The sequence below is a fragment of the Pelophylax lessonae genome, assembly GCF_965119305.1.
Source record: "Pelophylax lessonae genome assembly, chromosome: 8".
NCBI classification, from domain to species: domain Eukaryota; kingdom Metazoa; phylum Chordata; class Amphibia; order Anura; family Ranidae; genus Pelophylax; species Pelophylax lessonae.
In genome coordinates this window covers 285,681,951-285,697,331 of record NC_138775.1, presented here as the reverse complement: position 1 = coordinate 285,697,331, position 15,381 = coordinate 285,681,951, and the positions used below count along the sequence as shown (strand labels likewise).

The window sequence follows — 15,381 nt, the reverse complement described above, 5'->3', positions numbered from 1 at the left end:
GGGGTGGTGGTGTTGTGTGGTGGTGGGGTGGTGGTGGGGTGGTGTGGTGGTGGTGTTGTGTGGTGGTGTGGTGGTGGTGGTGTTGGTATCCGGGTAATTTAATAAAACCCTAGCAACACTTTTTCTTATGGTATGGCCCTTTAATATGGCCTGCGCTATATTCAAAAATTCAAGTAATTATAAAGCCATTTTTACAAAATACACCAAACTTCAAAATAATTACCTCCAGTTTGTAGATAACAAAACTGGAGGTTATTAAAGTGGCTGTAAAAGATCACTTTGTAAAACAACCCATTCAGTTTAAAATAAAAAAGAAAGGCAAAACATTTGTTTATAGCTATAAAAAAACATTATACTGTACATACCATTTTTCCTATATAAATGATCACATTCCCTCTGTTCTCAGCTGCAAAAAAAAGGGGGGAGGAAGCAGCAGCAGCACACTGATCTTCCCAGCGTGTCAGGACTAGTCTGATCATTGGCGAGCACACTGAGTTTTTTTTGCTTAGTGTGGTCAGCTTTTAATAGGAAAGCAGGGGTACTGGCAGGAGCACCGGGGATTTCACACAAAGGAAGCAATACAAAGAAAACAGGATACTTTCTCACACAAGAACATGGTGCAGCAACCACATATCAGGAATAGGAAATGCTGGGGTAACATACACTTTAAGCCGGTGTACAGAGAAAGACAGAGTGCCTGTCTCTATACGCTTTGTAGCCGGAGGCATATTTGCTACTGCTACCTTCTTCCTTCCCCACTTGTTTGTAAGCAGGGGTTAGTACCTCTTTTAGGAAAACCCCTCCCCTAAGGGAACGTATTGGGTGAGGCTAGTCTTTTCTATTTAATGTTGAGCAGAGGATGATAGGAAGAGGCTACTCCTGGTATACTGCAATGTAAGCCTGAAGCCTCAAGGAGAGAACCCTTCTGGGTAGGCCCATAATAGGCTAGAGTGGACAACCCACTTATGAGAGACCTGTAGTGAGGACTATGAAACAGTTGGGCGGCCATCTGTTGTTAATGTTGGACTTGTACTGTGCAGAAATATACATTTCGGAAATAAAAGGGCGGAGATGGAGTTTCTGTCTTTATTCTTCTGCTTCAGTAAAACTGTTCAAAAGCTGAACACATGGACATTCATATTATTTCCGGAGGTGGCTCCTGGTGACCCAGCAAAGATTGTGAGACCCAGAAGTGAGGGGGGAGAAGAGCTGCAGACATGCACGACCCTGGATTGAATGAAGGGCTCAGGTGTGGGGGGGGGGGGCAGGTTGGCTGGGAGGTGATACTGCTGCTTAAACATTTTTTATGCTAATGCAGAGAATGCATTGAGGTAAAAAATATTTAGGCTTTAGAACCACTTTAATCTCCTCTTAGTACTCTATCATGATCACCAAAATGCTCCCCCACCATAACCTTCTTATACAGCCAGGTGGACAACTGACCTCAACATTACACTTAAAGAGAATGATTGGGATCAAGTCTGGGAATCCACAAAATCTTCCTCTATACATGTGATGGTGTTGGAAACAAACTATAAAGTTTTTTCCAGATGGTAATTAGTCTCGGCCCAAACACATAGGTTTGCTCCTGTTTACCTTCTAGGCTGTTTTTGAAGTTGCACAAATCCAGGTTCTCATATCTACACGTGGTGGCCCTGTCCGGTAGTTCAGTCCTTCTGGACTAAAATAGTTGACACGCAACTGAACGATTCAGCCACCCCATTTATGCTGATCTCGCCTTAGCACTCCTAAACGAGCGTTTCAAAGATATTTCCAACACACAATATAAACTTTGACTCGAACTAATGCTTAATGGAAAGTAATAATTGGCCAATGGGAAGAATGTTCCTTACATTGGTGATCAGTGGGTAGAATGCTCCTTACATTGGTGGTCAGTTGGAAGTGTGTCCCTTACATTGGTGGTGAGTGGAAAGAATACTCCTTACATTGGTGGTCAGTTAGAAGAATGTCCTTTACATTCGTGGTTAGTGGGAAGAATGCTCCCTACATTGGTGGCCAGTTAGAAGAATGCCCCTACATTGGTGGTCAGTGGGAAGAATGCCCCTACATTGATGGTCAGTGGGAAGAATGCCCCTTATATTGGTGGTCAGTGGGAAGAATGCCATTTACATTGGTGGTCAGTTAGAAGGATGTCCTTTACATTGGTGGTCATTGGGAAGAATGCTCCTTACAATGGTGGCCAGTGGGAAAAATGCCCCTTACATTGATGGTCAGTTGGAAGTGTGTCCCTTACATTGGTGGTGAGTGGAAAAAATACTCCTTACATTGGTGGTCAGTTAGAAGAATGTGCTTTACATACGTGGTTAGTGGGAAGAATGCTCCCTACATTGGTGGCCAGTTAGAAGAATGCCCCTACATTGGTGGCCAGTTAGAAGAATGCCCCTACATTGGTGGTCAGTGGGAAGAATGCCCCTACATTGGTGGTCAGTGGGAAGAATGCTCCTTATATTGGTGGTCAGTGGGAAGAATGCCATTTACATTGGTGGTCAGTTAGAAGGATGTCCTTTACATCGGTGGTCATTGGGAAGAATGCTCCTTACAATGGTGGCCAGTGGGAAAAAATGCCCCTTACATTCATGGTCAGTGGAAAGAATGCCTTTTACAATGGTGACCAGTGGGAAGAATGCCACTTACATTGGTGGTCAGTGGAAAGAATGCCCCCTACAATGGTGGCCAGTGGGAAGAATGCCCCATACATTGGTGGTCACTGAAGAGAAGATCTACTTTAAAGATAGCTAAAAAGATCAGTGGGGTCAATGGTACTTATCTGAAAGGGCAAAATTCTCTCTGCCTAAAGAAGCTCAAGCAACCTTTGGAAGAACCCTAAGGTTCCATGGAACCTTGGTTGGGAAGGACTGCCCTAACATACAGTATCTAGATACTAACTGCTAGCAAAGTAGAGAGACAATTTGTCCCGCTCTTCTACTTATCAGTTTATTTATACTGATGCAAAGTGAATAAACTGTCTCTTTAGGTCTTTTTAACTTCATCTCCCGAGTTTTTTTTCTCTATGATGTTTGGCCTTGTAAGTAAGACACTAGTTGACTGAAGTCAGCAAAAAAAAAGATTGGCTTAGGGAGGATAAAGTATTAATCTGTCCTTGCTGACCAGGTATTAGGGGGAGGATCCGGTATCTTGAACAAGACTATGCATAGAAAATGAGAAAATAGTTGGTTGCTTTCGTCCTCCAAAAAAGAACTCAGCTGCCTGCGCTACAGCAGAACAAGCTTCATGTTCCCAGTAATCAGGGATTATGGGACGGAATTCAAAGGCAATAAGGAGATAAGATGGAATACCTTGCAGTAGGGATGAAAGATACAGAATGAAGAAGAAAACCACACGCCGTTTCTTTTCTTTAACAGTTTTCATTCAGTAACCTAAATCTGGCCGGAGTGCATTGTGGTTGTTGAATAAAAGTAATCACGTAAGAAGAAAATGTGTTTTTCTTTTGGTATTCTATCTTGCTTGTGTCCACACTGGAAAGCAGAAACAATAAATATATATATATATATATACTATATACACTATATTGTCCAAAGTATTGGGACGCCTGCCTTTTCACGCACATGAACCCTAATGGTCTTAGTCTGCAGGGTTCAATATTGAGTTGGCCCACCCTTTGCAGCTATAACAGCTTCAACTCTTCTGAGAAGGCTGTCCACAAGGTTTAGGAGTGTGTCTATGGGAATGTTTGACCATTCTTCAGGCACTGGGGTTGGCCGAGAAGGCCTGGTTCACAGTCTGCGCTCCGATTCATCCAAAAGGCGTTCTATCGGGTTGAGGTCAGGACTCTGCAAGCCAGTCAAGTTCCTCCATCCCAAACTCGCTCATCCGTGTCTTTATGGACCTTGCTTTGTGCACTGGTCCAAATCATTTGGTGGAGGGGGAATTATGGTGTGTGGTTGGTTTTCAGGGGGTTGGGCTTGACCCCTGGAACGAAGGGAACTCTTAAGGTGTCAGCATACCAAGACATTTTGGACAATTTCATGCTCCTAACTTTGTGGGAACAGTTTGGGGATGGCCCCTTCCTGTTCCAACATGACTGCGCACCAGTGCACAAAGCAAGGTTCATAAAGACATTGATGAGCGAGTTTGAGGTGGGGGAACTTGACTGGTCTGCACAGAGTCCTGACCTCAACCCAATAGAACACCATTGGGATGAATTAGAGCAGAGACTGGGAGCCAGGCCTTCTCTCCAACATCAGTGCCTGACCTCACAAATGCACTTCTGGAAGAATGGTCAAACATTCCCATAGACACACTCCTAAACCTTGTGGACAGTCTTCCCAGAAGGATTGAAGCTGTTATAGCTGGAAAGGGTGGGCCAACTCCATATAATACCCTACGGACTAAGACTGGAATGCCATTAAAGTTCATAAAAGTCCATGTAAAGGCAGGCGTCCTTCCTGTACAGCAGAGCTTAGACTGGGAGAGAAGCAACACAAGGAGTCAGTGAGCTGTGCTGCAGTACTTGCGTGCCACCAGGGAACATGCTGATAAGAGCAACAGAGAGATAAGATCTCATCAGTCTTCTGCTTCTCCTTGCTCTGCCCAGTCACAAGGTGGGGAAATTACATGACCTGTAAGTGTTACTTAACTGCTGCAGAGAAAAAGCAGGTCTCCTGCCCTGACATACCAGACTGTGCCATGTGTCAGAGCTGTGTATATCTCAGAACTGGATGGACAAGTACAAATCATTTGGCATGTCACACAGGTTCCATCATTGTGTTTTATTTATGTAACCATTTGCATGGAGTTTGGTTTTAACATTTTGCCTATGACCCCACTAGGGAGATTTCCCTTCAGAATCTAACCGGTTTTACTGCAAGCAGAAAACAGAAAAATGAAAAAGCGCAGGTTCAGGAAGAAGACCCACCCATGCACATGTGAGAAGCTGTGTGAACTCTGGCAGCAGTGGATTGCACAAAACTCCAATTAACATAAGCACAGTGGACTCCCTGACTATCGCGGCTGCAGTGTTCCCGAATTCCATTATCAGCTCTGTGGTTGGTTTCACTTGTTGCCTGGAAGTGCTCTTTCGAAATTATCATCAACGGTAAAGCACTTATCATTTATAAAATCTTATGAATTCGGTATCATCCCTGCATGGGAGCATGAGCAGACAGTCATCAGTGTCTGTTCTACTAATTAAGATAATTAATGAGATATATCGCCGGTAGGAGAGAGACTTCTTTCTTTAATAACCAGCCTACTCATTATGTCAGTAAAATATATAAAAATATAAATGAATATAAAATATACTTCTATCCTACAAAACCTTTCTGTCTGGAGCGCCCAGTAATAGGAACAACTGAGACACCTTATGACACAGCACCCTCGCTACGATCGTACTCATTATGGTGACTTTAAGAGAATGTATTTTTCCAATTCTCGACCTTGGATACAAATATTGTATATTTCCACGTACCCTAAGCAGATGGAGCTTGTGGTCCCTTTTAATAAATTTACCTCTGCTGAAAAAAAACATTTTGTATACAGAGCTCAGTAGCTTAGGCTTATATTTACCCAATGTGAATAATTCAGAACAGTGACTCCGTCCCCTTCCTCTGTTTTTCTGCCTTTCTGTGCAGACAGCTATCTATTGTGTTTCAATAAGAGAGAAGGAGTCTGAAGGCAATCACCTTCTTCATCAGGGGAGGAATTCCTCCTAAAACACTTTGGATTCACCTGATGCTTTTAATAAAAAAAAAATAAAAAAATTAATAATAATTTTAAATAGACACCAAAGTGTCATGAACTTTTGTATTCGGCACTCATCAATACCCACTCCAGAATTTATTATCTCAAATATGGACTTGATGGGATTATAGTAATAATTGTTGTGCTCCACTATTTACACGGCAAAACTGCTGTTGATTGGATCTTATCTCACACTTACAACATTTATTATTATCATTCATTTGAGTACAGCTACATTTAAGTGGATGTAACTTAAGCCCTAAAGAAGAAGGAGTGTTGAACTTTCGAAATGCGTTGGTTTTCTTATTCTACTAAACATTTAACAAAATGTTGGACTCTGTGACCTATTGCTGAGGCACCCCTACTACATTCTATATGGTTAGCAAGATTCTGACAGAGATACTGTATATATGAGTATTAATATATAAAGTATATTAATATTATTACTATATAATACATAATATGTACAATATATACGTAAAAATTTATTAATTCATTAAAACATGTTTTATTATTATTATATATAATCCAGCAGTTGCCACTGCACACCTATCAGAGATAAAAAATGGGCCCGGTTGCACAGCAAGACTGTAGTATATATAATCCAAAAGAGGGAGCACACTCCTGAAGAAGACTGAGCTGCATTCCTGTATAAATATTTTAAATAAATATAAATTATTATTAATGTATTATATTATTTTTTATTCACATTTATATATTAATAAACATTAATATTTATTTATAATTATTTATACAGGAATGCAGCTCAGTCTTCCTCGGGAGTGTGCTCTCTTTTTTGGATTATAGTTAAAATGTTATAATAAATAAAAATCTTTATATATATACATATATATATATATATATATATATATATATATGTATATGTATGTTATATCTCATTTGGATATATATCTCTTTTGGACTATAGCTAATATAGTATAATAAATAAAAATCTATACTGTATATACATTAATATATATATATATATATATATATATATATATATATATATATATATATATGTGTGTAAAATATATATTCATATTTATTAATATATATATATATATATATATATATATATATATATATATATATTTTTTTTATATATGTTAACATATATATTCATATTTATTAATATATATATATATATATATATATATATATATATATATATTTTTTTTTTATATATATATGTTAACATATATATTCATATTTATTAATATATATATATATACATATATATATATATATATATATGTGTGTGTGTGTATATATGTTAAAATATATAAATATATATATATATATATAAATAAAAAGATTTTTATTTATTATACTATATTAACTATAATCCAAAAGAGATATATATTCAAAAGAGATATAACATATATATATATATATATATATATATATATATATATATATCCTTCAAGATTTCAGGAATCCATCAGACTCAATCGATAAGACAACAATGTGTAGAGGGTGGACAATAAAAAAATAAATAAATAAAAAAAGATATATTGTTATATATTATATTATTATATATTATATAACAATATATCTTTTTTTATTTATTTATTTTTTATTGTCCACCCTCTACACATTGTTGTCTTATCGATTGAGTCTGATGGATTCCTGAAATCTTGAAGGCGATTTTCTAAATTCTAAGTGCAATTTCTCAATGTTCCGTAAACCTTCAACCCTGAAGAAGCAAAATTGTTGTGAAACGCGTAGACTGAATACGATACACCATATTGGGATACTTTTTGCTTTCAAATGCATGTCAATTGTAACTAACAAGAGGATCCTCTTTATCTTATATGTCCGTTGGAATTTAACATTGTGTATACAATAAAAATGCTTTTTTTAGCAATTAATATTTGTGTAAAGTTAATTAATAATTCCTGGAGTGCCTATTTAAAGCCTCTTATATATTATCAGTCTTGAAAATTTCTCAATGTTCTGCTATCACAGGACTACAAAAAGTTGGTTGTTTTTTCTGTTTTTTATTTCCTGCGAATTTTAGCAGCCGAAATGTATCAAGCGCCGTTTGTCAGCTGTGTTCTAACCTTGGGGCAAAGTTCCCGTGCAAGGTATACTCCTAATTTTATCTCTCTAAAAGCCTGGCGGATTCATTTTTCACTCTCCCGCGCTGGGAAGGCGTCCAGGACTCCGAACGAATTTGTAAGGTGCCCGGCAAGATAATGTCAGCCTTAAAAAACAAAATCGCTGAAAATTGAGTTTTGCCAGCTATAAAACTCAGACATATTAACGGCATCATTCATGTGAGCTCATTAGGGCCGTTACCCAGCATGCATTAGTAGGATGGCAGCAGATGGGCCTCTGACCAATGGAAGAGATGCGGAGCTGGCTGGATCTGGCAAGTAACCAGGATATTTTATGAACTCATTTATTGTTACTTGTGCCAAAGCCTCGAGGGTATGGTGTGTTTTCTACGCAGCCCACTAAATAGGTCTTTAAGGGCATAATAAAAAAAATATATAGTTTATGGATCAGCTATATATCTTACCTGCTTGTGTTCTGTAGCTGCCGGTACACATGCTGATGTCGAGGGTTTAATGAGAGGGCCTTGCCTGCTAAAGTAACACAATCATTCCTTTTACAGTAAAAAGAAACATTGTAACTCTTGACATCACTCCAGAAATGCAACAATCTTGAAATACTCTTTGTAGCAAATCTAAGCACCCTGCAGGGGATGCCTGTAACAGCACATTAAGCTCTGTGCGGAGTTCCACACAAGACGGTGGACCACTTACATGAGCACAGGGATGAGAATTACGGGAAGATGCGTACTCGGAGGACCATTGCCAGAGGCGTAACTAGAACATTCAGGGCCCAGGTGCAAGAAATCATGAAGGGCCCCCCCACAAAAAAACAAGCATGATTTTGACACAGTAGGGGGGGTGGGATCAGTAGGCGCGATGGTAGGGAGGGGGGGGTTGGATCAGTAGAGGCGATGGTAGGGAGAGGGGGTGGGATCAGTAGAGGCGATGGTAGGGAGAGGGGGTGGGATCAGTAGAGGCGATGGTAGGGAGGGGGGGTGGGATCAGTAGGGGTGATGGGAGGGGGGTGGGATCAGTAGAGGCGATGGTAGGGAGGGGGGGTGGGATCAGTAGGGGTGATGGGAGGGGGGTGGGATCAGTAGGGGCGATGGTAGGGAGAGGGGGTGGGATCAGTAGGCGCGATGGTAGGGAGGGGGGGTTGGATCAGTAGAGGCGATGGTAGGGAGAGGGGGTGGGATCAGTAGAGGCGATGGTAGGGAGGGGGGGTGGGATCAGTAGGGGTGATGGGAGGGGGGTGGGATCAGTAGGGGTGATGGGAGGGAGGGCAGTGATGGGGGTGGAATCAGTGGGGGTGATGGTAGGGAGGGTGGGATCAGTAGGGGCGATGGTAGGGAGGGGGGGTTGGATCAGTAGGGGTGATGGTAGGGAGGGTGGGATCAGTAGGGGTGATGGTAGGGAAGGCAGTGATGGGGGTGGAATCAGTGGGGGTGATGGTAGGGAGGGTGGGATCAGTAGGGGCGATGGTAGGGAGGGCAGTGATGGTGGTGGAATCAATGGGGGTGATGGTAGGGAGGGTGGGATCAGTAGGGGTGATGGTAGGGAGGGCTGTGATGGTGTTCACCATCACTGGAATTTAAGGACAGATGGGTGAGGGGTTGAATTGCTTCATTTTTGTCAGCAAGGTCAATTGTTCCCTTTGCCATGAGGTTTCTGAGCAGGAAGCCCATTCCTAATATGGTCATCCCAGGAAGTTCTGAGGAGCCGGACTGTCTGGGGGTGGCTCCCCATTCAACTATTGTCAGGTGGGCTAATGCTAATGACCGCACCTGTTGTCTGCTAAGGGAGGTATTGACACAGAGTAATGTGTATTCAGGGCTCGTTAGACAACCATTGTTCTGTGTCTGACTATTGTGTACATTGATTGCCCCCTGGGGCTTCTGTCTCCTTGCATTGGTCAAAGTTATCTGACCAATCACTACTGACTCATTTTCAAGCCCTCATTTGCATTGGTCAAAGCTATCTGACCAATCCCTGTTGACTCATTTCAAGCCCTCATTTGCATAGATATTCCACTTTCTGTATAAAGTGTGCTGTGTTCTTCCAATAAATGGTCTTCCTGTTTGAACTTACATACAGTTTGCCTGGTGTTTTGTTCTAATGGATTCCGAACGGCACATAGCTGTAGTTCGGATCCCGGATCCTTGGTTGACCGAACCATCAGACGATGCGATCTGCAAGCTGACTGACTAGAAACAGAGGAGTGTCGGGAGAGCGGACAGGGCGAGCAAGGGTCTCGTCACAAGGGCAGTGATGGGGGTGGAATCAGTGGGGGTGATGGTAGGGAGGGTGGGATCAGTAGGGGTGATGGTAGGGAGGGCAGTGATGGGGGTGGAATCAGTGGGGGTGATGGTAGGGGGGGTGGGATCAGTAGGGGCGATGGTAGGGAGGGGGGTGGTAGGGAGGGATTAGTGGCGGCGATGGTGGGGAGGGGCTGGGATCAGTGGTGGCAATGGTGGAAGGGGGGTGGGGATCAGTGGTGGCAATGGTGGAAGGGGGGTGGGGATCAGTGGCGGCGATGGTAAGGAGGGGCTGGGATCAGTGGCAGCGATGGTGGTGGGGGGGTGGGATCAGTGGCGGCAATCGGGGTTGGGGGGTGGAATCTGTGGCGGCGATGGTGTTGGGGGGTGGGATAAGTGGTGGCGATGGTGGTGGGGGTGGGATCAGTAATAGTGGTGAGGGGGGGGGAATCAGCGATGGTAGTGAGGGGTGAGGGGGGGGCAGTGGGTGAGGAGGGGTGGGATTAGTGGTGGTGCCATCCTCCCCCACCTCTGCCTCTTATTGATCCCATCACCCCCCCCCCCCCCCCTCACCACCAAGGATCTCTGTTGTAGAAGTAATGGGGGGATAGGGATGAAACCTGTGGTGTTGGATAAGTAAGAGGCAGCAATGGTGGGTTGGGATCAGTGGTGGAGTTTGGCAATTTGTCACTGACATTTACATAGCTCCCTGTCAGTCGATTACCCTCAGTGGTCATGAAGAGGACCTCCTCCAGCCCAGGGATGCCTGTGAGTCACATACCAGTCTCCTCGTAGAGGTGAGAGCTCCATCCCCTTCTGGTCAGCTGACTCTCCTTCAGCGTCTGTCAAACTCCGCCTCTACTCCCTGCTCTCTACATGGATTGGCTGGCTGACACTCTCATTCACCTTAGCAGCCGACCACAACAACATCCCCCCCCCTGCGCGGCGCAAAGATCTGATTCTGACTGACTCGGACAGGAGTGAGTGAGGCGCTCACGGCAGTAGCACATCCAAAACTGGCAGGTGCCGACAGGCACCCGGCGGTAGGAGAACGGAGGCCAGCGGGCCCCCCCCACAGTGGCAGAACTCCAGGGCCCGGTCGCCAGCGCGACTGCTGCGACCCTGACAGTTCCGCCACTGCTACGGACTAAGACTGGGATGCCATTAAAGTTCATGTGTGTGTAAAGGCAGGCGTCCCAATACTTTTGGTAATATAGTGTATTTCCCCCCAGCCACAGCATGCACAGCCAGGCACATGGCATTTTCAGCATTCTTCCTTTGGCTCAAGAATCAGTCTAGGTGTTTCTTTCTGTGTTTTCTTTTTTTTTTTTTTTATTGAAGAATGTTGAACTTGGATGGGGATATGGAGCATTGGATACCCCGGAACTGTAAAACTTAAACAACTTGAGGACTACTAAGTTTCTGGCTGTTCTGCACAACTCTTGAAATCCTTGTCCTCTGTGACCTGTATTCACAGTCCTAAGTACTGTCACATTTGCAGCACTGGGGTACTTACTTAGCTACCAGGATCATCAGTTGCCTCCTGCTGATATCCCTCCAGGCTCTTCCTAGTGATAGAGATGTAGACTCGGACAACCTGGGCTCTCTCAGACAGCTTCCCACCGGCTCTGTCCCATAAGCTCTCTCCTGATCCTCTGGAATCTTGGGTTGCTTTGCAATAGTCGCCCCAGCTAAGCCTAGCTGGGACCTCGGTGTCTTCAGGCTGGCTTCCTTCCCTGCCTTCTATCCCTGTAGGAAAAGGCCCCTCAACAGGGGTCTCCTCCAGCATGCTGGACCCAGGAACACTGCCCTACACTCACATACTGCAAGCTGCCCTTGCTGCACAGGAGTATTTATGAACTCTTCCCCAACTTCTGGGCACACCTCCCCAGAGATTGGCTGAAGCCCCATAAATATTTAGGCTGCAGTCTCTGCCCTCCCTGCCCCTATTAGTTAAGAGCAGGAATCTCCAAATTTTCTAAACAAAGGGCCAGTTTACTGTTTTTCAGAATTTAAGGGGGTCGTACAGTGGCCAGTGGAAGTAGAAATCGCCCTGGTGTCCATTGGAGTAAACAATGCTCTATCATTGGTGTAAGTGTGAGGGATAGTTCCCCATCATTGGTGTCAGGGGAAGAAATAATGCAACATCATTGGTGTCAGTAGGAGGAATAGTGCCCCACCATTGGTGTCAGTGGAAAAAATAGTGCCTCACTGTTGGGGACAGGGGTAAAAATAGCGCCCTATTGCTGGTATCAGTGACAGGAATTTTGCTCCATTGTTGGTGTCATTAGGAGGAATAGTGGCCCATCATTGGTGTCAGTGGGAAGAATAGTGCCCTATTGTTGGTATCAGTGACAGGAATTATGCTCCATTGTTGTTGTCAGTAGGAGGAAGAGTGCCCCCTCATTGGTGTCAGTGGAAAAAATAGTGCCTCACTCTTGGGGTCAGGGGTAGAAATAGCGCCCTATTGCTGGTATCAGTGACAGGAATTATGCCCCATTGTTGGTGTCATTAGGAGGAATAGTGGCCCATCATTGGTGTCAGTGGGAAGAATAGTGCCCCATTGTTGGTAACAGTGGCAGGAATTATGCTCTAATGTTTGTGTCAGTAGGAGTAATAGTGCCCCATCATTTATGTCAGTGGGAAGAATGGTGCTCATTATTGGTGTCACTAGCAAGAATAGTGCCCCATTGTTGGGGTCAGTGGTAGGATTAGTGCCCTATTGTTGGTATCAGTGACAGGAATTATGCTCCATTGTTGGTGTCAGTAGGAGGAAGAGTGCCCCATCATTGGTGTCAGTGGAAAAAATAGTGCCTCACTGTTGGGGTCAGGGGTAGAAATAGCGCACTATTGTTGGTATCAGTGACAAGAATTATGCCCCATTGTTGGTGTCATTAGGAGGAATAGTGGCCCATCATCGGTGTCAGTAGGAAGAATAGTGCCTTATTGTTGGTAACAGTGGCAGGAATTATGCTCTAATGTTGGTGTCAGTAAGAGGAATAGTGCCCCATCATTGGTGTCAGTAGGAAAAATAGTGCCTCATTGTTGGGGTCAGTGGTAGGAATAGTGCCCCATTGTTGGGGTCAGTGGTAGGAATAGTGCCTCATTGTTGGGGTCAGTAGGAAGAATAGTGCCTCATTGTTGGGGTCAGTGGTAGGAATAGTGCCTCATTGTTGGGGTCAGTGGTAGGAATAGTGCCCCATTGTTGGGGTCAGTGGAAGGATTAGTGCCCTATTGTTGGGGACAGTGGTAGGAATTATGCTCTAATGTTGGTGTCAGGAGGAGGAATAGTGCTTCATCATTGGTGTTAGTAGGAAGAATAGTGCCCCATTGTTGGGGTCGGTGGTAGGATCAGTGCCCTATTGTTGAGGTCAGTGGTAGGATTAGTGACCTATTGTTGGTATCAGTGCCAGGAATTATGCTCCATTGTTGGTGTCAGTGGGAAGAATAGTGCTCCAACGGCTGGATAACAGCAAGCAAAAGGCCATACTTTGGCAATCACTTTTTAAGAGCATCCAACACGTTTCAGGGGAAAGTCCTCCTCTTCCTCAGGGCTTGAGCAGTGGATGATATTGAAATTACAATGAGATAAAATAGAGGACCTTTGTTAAGGCTTGATAAAAACTGTCTTACCTTAACAGAACCATGAACTTTTGGCTGGGTCTTCAACCAATAATATCAAAGGTCTCTCTTTAAGTCAAACATTTCGTTTTACTTTTTTATCCTAGCATCCTTTTTTTTCTGCTGACCTTGTACTCTCCTTCTGCAGATAAACAGCAGTATGGGTGCTTACGTTCTCGATGTCATTAGAATTCTTCACGGGGACCCGGAGAATGATTGCTACATCATTCACTCTTATTGATTTCACACGTGTGATTGCTTCATTCATTAATGAAAGGAAGGCCCTCATCATGGCCGGATAATTAAGCCTGTTTGTTTGTGCGATACCTATTTCCTCCTCTGCCGTAATGGAGAGCTAATGTGACACCCCGCGTCATTATTCAACATAGAAAAGACCGGTGCATCCCCCGGGTGTGACTAATCCAGCAAATTAGAACCAGCGTCATTACAAATATGTACTTCATTGGGACTAAGTGCGTGAAATGACAATGAGGTCTGCGGAGGGGGGAAAGCAGCAGTGACTTAAATTACAAAATTTAATTTGAATTGTTGAAAATTGAAAATGTAAATAGTTTGACTGGCGCTGAGCAGACGTATTAATGCACGAGTCTAGATAACACGAAAATATTCAGGTTGATGAAGGAGGAGGGGGCTCCTGAAACGCGTTGGATACCTTGTAAATTTCTGTTGGGTATTGTAAAGATTTATTGCACTCACTTTATATCCTTGGCACTCTCATTCTTATCATATTCTTTAAATTACATAGAGAAAGGAGTAGATTTCTCCAGAAGAGAAGAGTATTTCAGGAGAGGAGAGGTATATAGGAGAAGGAGCAGAGTCCTGCAGCAGAGAAGAATATTTCAGGAGAGAATTAGATAGAAGAAACAATAGAGTCCTCCGATAGAGCAGAGTATTTTAGCAGGTGAGTGTTGGCTAGAGGATTAAGCAGAGTCTCCAAGCAGAGCAGAATATTCCAGGAGAGGAGAGTTAGAGGAAGGAGCAGAGTCCTCCAGCAGAGAAAAGTATTTCAGGAGAGGAGAGATAGAGGAAGAGGTGTCCTCCAGCAGAGTATTTCAGGAGAGGAGAGATAGAGGAAGAGGAGTCCTCCAGCAGAGTATTTCAGGAGAGGAGAGATAGAGGAAGAGGAGTCCTCCAGCAGAGTATTTCAGGAGAGGAGAGATAGAGGAAGAGGAGTCCTCCAGCAGAGTATTTCAGGAGAGGAGAGATAGAGGAAGAGGTGTCCTCCAGCAGAGTATTTCAGGAGAGGAGAGTCAGATAGAGGGAGGAGCTAAGTCATCCAGCAGTTCAAAGTATTTCAGGAGAGGAGAGGTAAATTGAAGAAGAAGAGATCTCCTCTCCAGCAGAGCACAGAATTTCAGGGGGGGGGGGGAGAGTTAGATAGTGGAAGGAGAAGAGTCCTTAAATAGAGCAGAGTATTTTAGAAAATGAGTGTTTGATAGAGGATTGAGCAGAGCAAGTATTTCATGAGAGGAGCAGAGTCCTCCAGCAGAGCAGAGCGTTCCAGGAGAGAAGAGTTAGATAGAGGATTCAGGAGCAGAGTCCTCCAGCAGAGAAGAGTATTTCAGGAGAGGAGAGACAGAGGAAGAGGAGCCCTTCAGCAGAGTATTTCAGGAGAGGGGAGTTAGATAAAGGAAGGAGCAGAGTCTTCCAACAGTTCAAAGTATTTCATGAGAGGAGAGATAGATTGAGGAAGAAGAGTC

The 15,381-nt window shown here is 43.7% G+C and overlaps 1 protein-coding gene across 10 annotated transcripts in view; it reads right to left on the bottom strand.

Moving 5' to 3' along the window:
* DAB1 (DAB adaptor protein 1) overlaps window positions 1-15,381 on the bottom strand; it is a 1,145,503-nt gene that overhangs the window by 714,148 nt on the left and 415,974 nt on the right. The window lies entirely within an intron of this gene.